Raw genomic sequence first — 12,844 nt, 5'->3', positions numbered from 1 at the left:
TCTTCGTTGCAGTGTGTGTGCTTCTCACTGCAGTGGCTTCTCTTTGTTGCACAACATGGGCTCTAGGTGCATAGGTTTCAGTAGTTGTGCACACAGGCTCTGTAGTTGTGGCTCGTGGGCTCTAAAGCGCAGGCTCAGTAGTTGTGGCACAGGGGCTTAGTTGCTCCGTGGCACGTGGGATCTTCCCATACCAGGGATCGAACCTGTGTCCCCTGCATTGGCAGGCAGATTCTTAACCATTGCGCCACCAGGGAAGTCCTGTGACTGGTTTTTATATCAAGGCATTACTGCCTTCACAAAGTGAGTTGGAAAGTGTTCCCTCTCCTTTTATGGATTGTGTAAAATTGGTGCTAATCTTCTTTAAATATTTGGCAAATTTTTCCAGTGAAATTATCTAGGGCTGGAGATTTCTTTGTGGGGGAGTTTTAAAATTACTAATTCAATGCCTTTAATGGTTGTAGGACTATTCAGGTTATCTAATTGTGTTTGTGTGTTATTGATTTTTTTCAAAAAAAAAACACAGCTTTTTCTTTCATTGAGTTTCTCTGTTTTCCTGTTTTCAATTTTGTTGATTTCTGCTCTTATTTATTCCCTTCCTTCTGCTTGTTTTTGGTTTTTTGCTCTTCTTTTTTCTAGGTTTTTTTTTTTTTTTTTTTGAGATGGGAGTTTAGATCATTGACTTGAGATGTCTCTTCTAGTGAAAGCATTTAGTGCTATAAATATCCATGTTGACACTGCTTTGGTTGCATTCCACATATTTTGATATGTTATAATTTTATTTTCATTTAATTCTGTGTATTTTAAAATTTTCCTTTCAGACTTCCTTTTTGACACATGAATTATTTAGAAGGGTGCTGGTTACTTTCCATGTGTTTGGAAATTGTCCTATTGTCTTTCAGTTATTGGTTTCTAGTTAAATTCCATTGTGAACAGCAAATGTATTTCTTGTAATTTGAATTCCAGCTTATTTTTTTAAGTGAAAAAGATGAAACATTGTAAAAATGAAGCAAAAATAGGAAGATATGAACAGAATAAATTAGGAATTTTAAACTTTAAAGATGATTATTGAAATTAAAAAATAGAATCTTTTTTCTTTGCAAACTCTAGAGTTACAAGGTTGAAGAGAAAATTATTCATTTGAAGACAGAAATACAAAGATATAAAACATGATAGAACAGTTATGAGACCTGGAAGGTACATCAAGAGATGCAATAGATAATGTGTCTAATAGGTTTCCCAGAAGAAAAAAGGATGAGAATGACATAGAAACATTTCAAGAGTAATGTCTAAGAATTTTCTGTCATTGAAGAGAGAGACCAATTCTTAAGGTAGAAATATAAGCAGAAAAAACAAAACAAAACCAAGTGCCTGTATATCTAGGTACTCTAACTGCTGCTCAGGATACATGTGAGCAAATCAAACAAATATCATGGCCCACATGGAGTTTACATTCTAGTGAAATTAGTCAAGAAGTGAACAATGAAAGCTTTAAGGAAAAATATACTAAGGGGGATAGAGAAGACTTGGGAGGTTACAATTTTAAATTAGGTGATTCCGAAATTGAGAAATGGAGATTTGAACTAAATCATGATGGATGTGAGAAAGGGAACGAGGTGGATATTAAGGAAGGGAAGTACAGGTAGATCAAACAACAGGAACAAACGGCTTGAGGCAGGAATGTCCCTTGTGTGCTCCAAGAATTGTGACATTGGAGTATTTGGTGAAAATTATGTGTACAAAGGTTTAAGAACCAAGGGACCTGTGACACTGCCTGAATCTTCAGATAAATTATTTTTCTCAAAATTTTGGACACATTATCCTGAGTAAAACTTAATAGCAGTGGTTCTAAGTCACTAATACTCTGAGAATCTGATGAAGCATATTGACCAGAACTTCCATAATGAATGATGCAAGCACATATAATTGTGACTATATTTTGTGAAGGTTCTCAAAGCTCCTGTAATTCCATACCTGGAATCCAATTTAGGAATAGGGTATTACACTCCTGTTGAGAGACTGTAAATGTGGAGTTGAGAGTCTAGTGATACATGTCTGTTGCCTCTGGCAAGATAAGGCTCTTAAATATGCCAGTGTATACAGCACTGGTTCTCAACCAGGGGCGATTTTACCCACCAGGTGACATTTGTCAGTGTCTGGAGACATTTTTGGATGTCACAGTGGGTGGTAGTGTGGTGTGTGTGTGTTCCTGGTATCTGGTGAGTAAAGACCAGGAATGCTGCAAGGCACAGGATAGTCCCCCAAACAAAGAATTATCTGGCCCCAAATGCCATAGTGCTAAGATTGAGACAGCCCAGTATACTGCTAGTCTGTTTCTATGGTAGCCTCCATCTCTACTGAGGTTTGGTATCAGTGGTTCCAAGGGAAACCCTGAGCCCTAATTTGCTGGAATGCCTTAATTTTCATCACCTAGGGAACACCAAGGGTCCTGAGTGTCCATTGATTAAAGCCGGGGATCTATATATATTTGCCTACAATTTTTGAATGCTCAATAGTGACCACTCTTAATGGATCTATCCTTTCGTTCCTTCAGTAGTTGCTTCTCATGGTCTAAGTACCATGGCCTTCACTCCCACATTGTAGAAAATTAATGGCCCCATTTCTTCTCTACACCATCCATCACAACATGAGCCACCATTGTAATTACATAATTATTTGTACAGTTATTTTATTAATGACTGCATCTTTAAAACCTTCACCTGAGTTTTGGATTCTATCACTTTCTAACTTTTGGGGAGAACTTACACTATCACTTCCTTTCTTAATCCTTTATATTCCAGTGTCCGCATGCAATGTTATAATATCCAATGTTCCACATTCCCATTTCTTTCAATTAAAATAAAACTCACTCAAAGGCCCATACTCCCCTTTGGGTATTGCTCCAAACTTTTAAAGAATTTGGTCTATTCTTGCTACTTCCATTTCCACACTGCTCATTCTCTCCTCAACCAACTCATCTGGAGACTTTCTACCTCCATCACAATTGCCTTCCCTGAGGTCTGCGGTGATCTCATGTGCCAAATACATTCTAAGGGATATTTCCATTCTTCAAAATGCATGATTTTCCAGTAGCAATATCACTAACGGCTGCATTCCCTTTCTTGAAATAGGGACCTTTCTCATGCATTTTATTTTTGTTACAATAGGATTTCCAGAGTCAAGTCTACAGGGCAACTTGTAACACTAACACATTGCTCAGGGAGAAACTTCTAACTTTGAAATTAAATCCTGTGAAGGAGAAGCAAGAATTATGGCAATATATTAAGGAGACCTGGCAGACTTCTTCATAAAGAAGCCTTTGTAAACTCCAGGGGAATGATCTGGACTGCAAATGTTTGAGCATACCAGGTAAAGAAGGGATAAATGGAAGAAAGAAATTTGCCTTTCTTCACAGCTATCTTCAGGGAAACAGCAATGGCAGAAAGTTTCTTTTCTGTTATTCTCCTTCTACCCCAAGGGAGCTTAATTGTTTAAAGAGTATAATGACAACAGAACAATTTATTTAATGAGGTAATCTGAGAATTCAGCCAGTGAAGTCCTGTAAACTTTTGAAATAAGCTTTCAGTGTCCCCAAGGCAAAGCATCTTGGGCTTCCCAGAGATATGGTATGAATTCCCTTCTTGGATAATCTCCCTGTACTTTCTGGAGGAAAAGCCACAGTGGGAAAAGAGCCAAGGCAGCCAGGGTTTTCCTTAATGCCATCTGAAAGAGCCAGTGCATCCTAGTAAAGGCTGGGGGTGGGATAGAAGAGAGGAGATGTTAGCCTTGGAGGGAAAACTTTTACTAAACAGTGTCCTAGGGACACAAACAAGAACAGTGTTTCTCCTAGGGTTGTCTGCAGACCCGCAGCTTCAACATCACCTGGGAGCTTGTTAGACATGCACATTTTGGCCTTCATCCCAGATCTACTAAGTCAGAAATTTCAGGGTCAGGCCCAGCAATCTGTGTTTAATAAGACATTCAGGTGGATTCTATGTGTGGCTACAATTAGAAAATAACTGCCCTAGGGGATATGTTGGAATGGATGATGAAAGACCGTCACAAGCCTAGATCTTCAGAGATATGAGAGCTCTCTGCTTCCAAAATCTGATCTACAAATGATAATACATTTGTTTTTTGACTTTAATGCTTATGCCCCCTTTCTTTTTCATCTCATGCATTTGTTTGAATTATCAAAACAATATTAAATACTGTGGTTTATAGCAGTAATATTTGCTATATGATGTTCATTAATTGCCATTTCTTAATGCTTCCACGTCCAATTGAACATTACCTCTCATTTAAAAATCAAGATTGTTTATTATTTTAAAGACATATCTTTATTTTTCTAGCTTGAGAGTCTGCACATCCCACACACACACATACACACACATATACACATTACCATTTGCAACAATAACTGGAGGGGGAAGGGTAAGCTGGGACGAAGTGAGAGAGTGGCATGGACATATATACACTACCAAATGTAAAATAGATAGCTAGTGGGAAGCAGCTGCATAGCACAGGGAGATCAACTCGGTGCTTTGTGTCCATCTAGAGGGGTGGATTAGGGAGGGTGGGAGGGAGACGCAAGAGGGAGGAGATATGGGGATATATGTGTAAGTATAGCTGATTCACTTTGTTATACAGCAGAAACTAATACAACATTGTAAAGCAATTATGCTCCAATAGAGATGTTTAAAAAAATGTGTTTTGCATAAAAAAAATTAACAAATACATTTTGATTCCTATCAAACTTACCATCTTTTATTTTGATATATTTATGCAATAAATTAATGTAAATACTCCTCCTAAAGTTGAAGCATATTTAAATTCCTAGAATAAGCATTGGTGGCCGATGGTGTATTGTTCTTTAATATACTGACCAAGACTGCCTCAATGTTCCCCTCAGCTTGAGTAAATTTTAGACAGGTTTCTTCCTGATCTTAGACCCCTGACTTCTCTTTTCTTAGAATATTTAATTTAGAAAACTTGCAGCTGTAAATTTTTTCTCTGCCCTTTGACATATATGTACATTTTCTCCCATCCTCTTGCCAGTTTTACAACCAAGAAAATGCCTCTCTCAATGACTTGGGACCCATCTTTTTAAAATGTAAACATAAAAGAAGATAGCACCCCTATTTCCCAGTGTCTGTAGGAGGGTAAGAGCCTAACTTCTATGGGCATCAATTAGCAAATACAGATTGCTTAATGATAGAGAAAAACATTTGCAAACTGAGGAATAACTCCATTTGCTTGACACATCCCATTGATCAACTTTCCCCCACCAACATCCTCCAGTACTTTTGCACTAGTTCACCCAGCACCAAAACCCCTCCTGCCGTATATTCCAGCAGAGTTCAGTTCAGGGTCTCTCCTCTTTTGCAGTAGTCTTAAAGAAAATCTTCTTTGCTATTTTACTTTTTCTGGTGCAGTTTTTACTTTGACAATATAGACAAATGTATTTAATATTTTATATCATTTTACAGCTCTACTCATGATATTAGTTATCAATTATTTTCTTTTGTATTTTATTTGACAGCTTTAAGCCTCGTTTCATTTATTAGTTAGTGAATATTTATTGAGCATCTAATTTGCAAGATCATGGGAATATGATGGTGAACAAAAAGAGACGTCTCTGGCTACATGAAGTTTATATTTGGGATGATGGAGGGGGAATATATAAATTTAAGAAATCCTTAAAGTACTATAATATTTCAACTGCAATACGTGCAAGAAAGGAAAACTGCAGGTGACTAGGAAGTGGGTGATGGGAGAGTCAGGCACAGCATAGAAGTAAATGATGAGTATGAGTGGAGTTAGTGGTGGAAAGAATGAAAACGCATTCCAGAAAAATGAAAAAGCATTCTCTTCTGAGTGAAGAGCCTGAATTTCATGTGGGACCCTATGGGCCATGGTAACTAAATTGACTTCCCTCTCAAGAGCCACTGGAAGCCAGTGATGTGACTTGTTGATCCACGTGGTGGTGGAGTGATTTGGTCAAATTTGTATTTTGGAGACATTGCTCTTGCCAGAATAAAAAATACTATGACAATTCCTCCTTTTACCTGAGTTATAATCAGTTTAAAAATTATTTTTTCTGGCTTGGTCAAGATATAATTGACTTATTGTGTAAGTTTAAGGTGTACAATGTGATGATTTACTACATGCATATATCTCAAAATGATTACCACAATAGGGTTAGTTAACACCTCCATCACCTCACATAATTAACTTTTTTTAATATGTGGTGAGAACATTTAAGATCTACTCTCTTAGCAACTTTCACGTGTATAATGTAGTATTGTTAACTATAGTCGCCATGCTGACTGTAGTTAGATCTCCAGAATTTATTCATCTTCTAACTGGAAGTTTGTACCCTTTTACTAATAGCCCCCCCCCCCATTTTCCCCACCCCTAGTCCCTGGAGAAACGGCTTGCATGAAATCAAAATTAAGTTGTATAGAGTTGACAGAGATAAAAAAAAAAAAGGGATCTATACCTGTGCCATTCAATGTGGTAGCATGTGAAAATAAATAGCTGGGATATTTGATTCTTGATTTTTAAAAAGTTATGGAAAATTGTAATTATTATTGGCCCCATTTTAAAACTAGGAAACTGACATTTCAATAGGCTGGATAACTTAAAGTTTTCAAAGATAGTAAGTAGTTTCAACTACAACTCATACTTAGCATTACGAGTTGAGTCAAGACAGGGGACATGGGCTCCAGTCTCATGAGAGGAATATCAAAGAATTTGGGAGCCATGTTTTAAAGCTGCCACAATTTGAATTTATATGGTTTTACCGAGGGAGCTACATGGAGAATCGCAGTGTTCCTGCAAAGCTCTTAAATTGGTAAGATGTAAAATGAGACAGAGAGAAAGAAATAAGTTGGTAAAATGTTCACCTCTTCTGCAAGGCAGTCACCCAATTACACTGTCCTTATTTTCTATCCATGAAACAGATGGCATTCCATGTTTCTGAGCATTATGGCCTCACCTGTGTCTCATCTGAATTTGCATTTCATCCCTGCCAGTGTCTCTGCAATTGTCTCCAAGACCACAGGCCTTCGCTTTATTCTTGTCCCAACAGGCATCAATTATCCCAATTGAAGGTCCTGCGATTTTGAGGGCATTGACTCAGAGAAAGATACAATCTCCACAATTCAAGATATTCAATTCTCTCTTCTCTCTGCCCAGTCCTAAGAGATCAAACTCTGGGGGAGAGACAGGAAACAGATGGTCCATCTGTCTCATACACTGTCCAACTTAGCCCCTGCCTGACACCAATTTATACTTCCAAAAGGTTCTGCATGCTGGAGGGAGGGATGTTCAGGGTGGCCATCCTGCTACTGAACAAAACTTGGGTCCTCTTTCCTGCATTCAGTAAAGCCAATCTACTGACCTCAAGTGGTGGTGAAAGAGAGTGCAGCGTTTACTTCAAGACCAAGCACAGAGTATAGGCAGCTAATGCTCAAAAGACCCAGACCTCCCTGCTGGCCTTCAGGGAAAGGTTTTTAAAGACAGCGTGAGGGAGACGATTGCAGGGTGCATGATCAACCAATACCTGGCCTAAATCATTCAGTAAAGATTTGAGCAATTAACTTATGACACACCAAGGTGCAAAACGCCTATCAAAATTTTCCAGATCCACTGATCTGACATCTTAATGCTTTACCTCTTCAAGACTACTAAAGTGAAGAATAGGGGTTACTGGGACTTTCCAGGATTTGTTCTTCGATGTCCTGGGACAGTGTTTACTCAAATGTCTGATCATTTGGCATGCTTTTAAAGGTAGACTTTCAAGATTCATCAATTCTGCCTAGGTATATGCCCCAAAGAATTGAAAGCAGGAATTCAGACAAATTCTTGCACACCAATATTCATAGCAGCATTAATCACAACAGCCAAAAGATAAAAGCAACCAATGTGTCCATCAATAATGAAAGGATAGAGATGCGACCAAGATGGCGGAGGAGTATGAAGCAGAGTTCACTGCCCTCCACAGAAACATTGAAAATACATCTACAAGTGCAATGATTCACACAGAACAGCTACTGAGCACCGACAGAAGACCTCAGATGTCCGAAAAGACAAGAAAACGTCCACGTAACCAAGTAGGACAAAGGGAATAAGAAAAAGAAAGAATCAGCATGGGGCCTGTGCCCTGGGGAGGGAGCTGTGAAGGAGAAAAATTTCCTGCACCTTGGGAAGGCTCCTCACCAGTGGAGAAATTAGACTGGACAGAAGGGGAGTTTTGGAGTCTAAAAGGCGAGAACAGCAACCAATTTGTGGAAGCCAAAACAAAGAATAACATGCACAGGGGGTTTGCATAGCCATCCTGTGTTCCCCATCCTGAGAGACTCCTCTGTCAGTGAGGGTGAGGTTGGGTGCTGCAGCTCAAACTCTGAAGCTCAGTCCCAGGGAGAGGACCAGGCTTAGGTACAGAAACAGCCTGAAGGGGTCAGGCTGTGGCAACTGAGGGTGTACTAGGAAGAAGCCTGGGCCTGCCAGAAATGCAAGACACCACTATTAGGAGGTGCACAAGGAAAGGGGTGGGACAACCATAAGAACTTCTGTCTCTGTGAGAGCTCCCAGGCAACAGGACACCACCTAGAGGAGCTCTAGGGGCGGGTACAAGTCACCGCTGCCATCTTGGACTCTTGAGGCAGGCACTGGCCACCTCTTCCAGACCCTCAGGCAGATGCCAGACCCTGCCCCTGCTGACCTGGAAGGGAGCAGACAGCTCCCAAAACTTGAAATTATCCCAGCGGGTCACAGGACCTGTCCCCACTGACTCGGAAGGGCACATGCAGATCCAGCCACTAACAATTCTGCCAGCAGACCCCAGGACCCGCCCCTGCTCTTGCTACTAGGAAATCTGCCAGTGAGTGCCGGTACCTGCCCTGCTGTCCCAGGAGGGTGCGGATAGCTTCCACAACCAGGACATCTGTCAGTGCGTGCTGAAACCCCCTGCTGTCCCTGGAGGGCGTGGATTACTCATCCCACTAGGAAATCCATCAGCAGGTGCCAGGACTTGCTCCCATTGTCCTGGGAATGCTCAGAAACCTCTCACTACTAGAAAATCTGCCAGTGGGTACTGGGACATTCCCCACTGTCCCGGGAGGGTGCAGATAGCTCTTGCTACTGAGAAATCTGCCGGTGGGTGCCAGGACCTGCCCCCACTGTCCTGGGAGGTGCAGATAACTCCCCAAACTAGGAAATCTGTGAGCAGGTGCCAGGATCTGCCCCAACATCCTGGGAGCATGCAGAAATTCTCGCTACTAGGAAATCCACCAGTGGGTGTTGCAACCTGCCCTGCAGTCTTGGGAGGTTGCAGAAAGCTCCCCCCACTAGGAAATTTGCCCAGAGGAGGGGCTGAAACCACAGCTGAGAGCCAGGGGCTATGTGACTAAGGAAGAAGAGGTGAATCTCTCCTCGTGGCTGTGTGAACTGCAGAGTTACACCTCTGCTGATGGCTTCCTTAATTCAGCACCTGCAAAACATCCAAAAGGACAACACGTGCTGTTGCAGCTGGGATGGGTCTTGCTTTAGCAGCTGTGGGATTTGTGGGCACATATAAATGGGAGTTGGGCCAGGCCAGAGTCTGAGCTGCCACCATAGCTTCCACAGTGGGTCCAGGTGCACAACTACTGCAGTCCTGGGACCTGACCTCAGTGGATCTGCACCAGTGGCCAGGTGAAAAAAATGCCTGAGAGTCACCAGGACAAATTGCCAGCATACCCACAGTTAAGGTGGGACTGAGAACAGTGCCAACAACAGTATATTTTGTGAGCCCACACAACAGGTGAAAGGGGACACAACAGAGCACATTCACAGGTGAACATCTCCAAAGGAGGAAAACTAAGTGTCTTCCCTCCCAATGGGAGTGCTCCAATCCTGGCTACCTCACACTGCAGATCAGAAACACAGCTAAGAAACAGATCTGGGGGTCTCTACTACAACAACTAGGGAGCAGACCCTGAGCCTGACAGGGCAGTGACAACCACGTAGCAAAGGAGAGGCCTTGCTCAGTATCTAGGGCAGGCTCTGATCACAACACCAACCAAATGTCCTATCAAGGGGATAATGGCCGAAGCCTCTGGACCAACCTCACCCACAAGGGGCAGACACCAGAAGCAAGAAGAACTGCAATCCTGCAGCATGCAGAAAGGAGACCAAAAAACACAGTAACTTTGACAAAAAGAGATGACAAAAAAATACATTGCAGATGAAGGAGCAAGATAAAATACTATAAGAACAACTAAATGAAGAGGAGATAAGCAATCTATGTGAAAAAGAATTCAGAGTAATGACAGGAAAGATAACCCAAGATCTCAAAAATAGAATGGAGGCACAGAACGAGAAGATACAAGAAAAGTTTTAAAAAGACCTAGAAGAAATAAATAACAAACAAAAAGAGATGAATAAGACAATAACTGAAATGAAAAATACACTAGAAGGAATCAATAGCAGAATAATTGAGGCAGAAGAAAAGATACGTGAACTGGAAGACAGAATGGTGGAAATAACTGCCAAGGAGCAGAATAAAGAAAAAAGAATGAAAAGAAATGAAGACAGTCTCAGAGACATCTGGAGCAACATTAAACACAGCAACATTCGAATTATAGGGGTCACAGAACAAGAAGAAAAAGAGAAAGGGTCTGAGAAAATATTTGAAGAGATCATAGGCAAAAATTTCCCTAACATGGGAAAGAAAATAGTCACCCAAGACCAGGAAGCGCAGAGAGTCCCATACAAGATAAACCCAAGAGGAAACACACTGAGGCACATATTGATTTTTTAACATCTTTATTGGAGTATAATTGCTTTACAATGGTCTGTTAGTTTCTGCTTTATAACAAAGTGAATCAGCCATATATATATATATATATATATATATATATATATATATATATATATATCCCCATATCTCCTCCTTCTTGCTTCTCCCTCCCACCCTCCCTATCCCACCCCTCTAGGTGGTCACAAAGCACCAAGCTGATCTCCCTGTGCCATGCAGCTGCTTCTCACTAGCTCTCTATTTTACATTTGATAGTGTATATATGTCCATTCCACTCTCTCATTTCATCCCAGCTTACCTTTCCCATTCTCTGTGTCCTCAAGTCCATTCTCTATACACTGAGACACATATTAATCAAACTAGCAAAAATTAAATACAAAGAAAAAATATTAAAAGCAGCAAGGTAAAGACAACAAAAAACATACAAGGGAATCCCCATAAAGTTATCAGCTGACTTTTCAGCAAAAATGCTGCAGGTCAGAAGGGAGTGGCTGGATATATTTAAAGTGATGAAAGGGAAAAATCTATAACCAAGAATACTCTACCCAGCAAGGTTCTTATTCAGATTCGACAGAGAAATCAAAAGATTTACAGACAAGCAAAAGCTAAGAGAATTCAGCACCACCAAACCAGCTTTACAACAATTGGCAAAGTAAATTCTCTAGGCAAGAAACACAAGAGAAGAGAATAGAAGAGGAAAGAAAGAAAAAAGACCTACAAAAACAGACCCAAAACATTTAAGAAGATGGCAACAGGAACATACATATCAATAATTACCTTAAATATAAATGGATTAAATGTGCCATCCAAAAGACATAGACTGGCTGAATGGATACAAAAACAAGGCCCTTACATATGCTGTCTACAAGAGACCCACTTCAGACCTAGGGACATATACAGACTGGATGTCATGGGAAGGAAAAATATATTCCATGCAAATGGAAATCAAAATAAAGCTATAGTAGCAAAACTCATATCTGACAAAATAGGCTTTAAAATAAAGACTGATACAAGAGACAAGAAAGGACACAACATAATGATCAAGAGATCAATCCAAGAAGATACAACAATTTTAAATATTTATGAACACAAAATAGAAGCATGTCAATACATAAAGCAAATGCTAACAGCCATAAAAGGGGAAATCAACAAGAACACAATAATAGTGGGAGACTTTAAAACCCCACTTACAACAATGGACAGATCATCCAGACAGAAAATTAATAAGGAAACACAAGCCCTAAATGACACATTAGACTAGATAGAATTACTTGATATTTATAGGACATTCTATTGGAAAGTGGCAGAATACACTTTCTTCTCAAGTGCACATGGAACATTCTCCAGGATAGACCACATCTTGGGTCACAAATCAAGCCTCAGTAAATTTAAGAAAATTCAAATCACATCAAGCGTCTTTTCTGACCACAACACTATGAGATTAGAAATCAATTACAAGAAAAAAAACTGTAAAAAGACACAAACACATGGAGGGTAAACAATATGGTACTAAACAACCAATGGATCACTGAAGAAAAAAAACAAAAAACAAAAAACCTAGAAACAAATGGCAATGAAAACACAACCACTCAAAACCTATGGAATGCAACAAAAGCAGTTCTAAGAGGGAACTTTATAGCAATACAATCTTACCTCAAGAAACAAGAAAAATCTCAAATAACCTAACATTACACCTAAAGCAACCAGAGAAAGAAGAACAAACAAAACCCAAAGTTAATAGAAGGAAAAAAATCATAAAGATCACAGCAGAAATAAATGAAATAGAGACAAAGAACACAGTAGCAAAGATTAATGAAACTAAATGCTGGTTCTTTGGAAAGATAAACAAAATTGATAAAACTTTAGCTAGATTCATCAAGAAAAAAGGGAGAGGACTCAAATCAGTAAAATTAGAAATGAAAAAGGAGAAGTTACAACTGACACCACAGAAATACAAAGGATCATAAGAGACTACTACAAGCAAATGTATGCCAATAAAATGGACAAATTGGAAGAACTGAACAAATTCTTAAAGTATTTTTT

Source organism: Balaenoptera physalus (genome assembly GCF_965194825.1).
Source record: "Balaenoptera physalus genome assembly, chromosome: 3".
Classification (NCBI taxonomy): domain Eukaryota; kingdom Metazoa; phylum Chordata; class Mammalia; order Artiodactyla; family Balaenopteridae; genus Balaenoptera; species Balaenoptera physalus.
Note: the sequence above shows the minus strand (reverse complement) of the source record.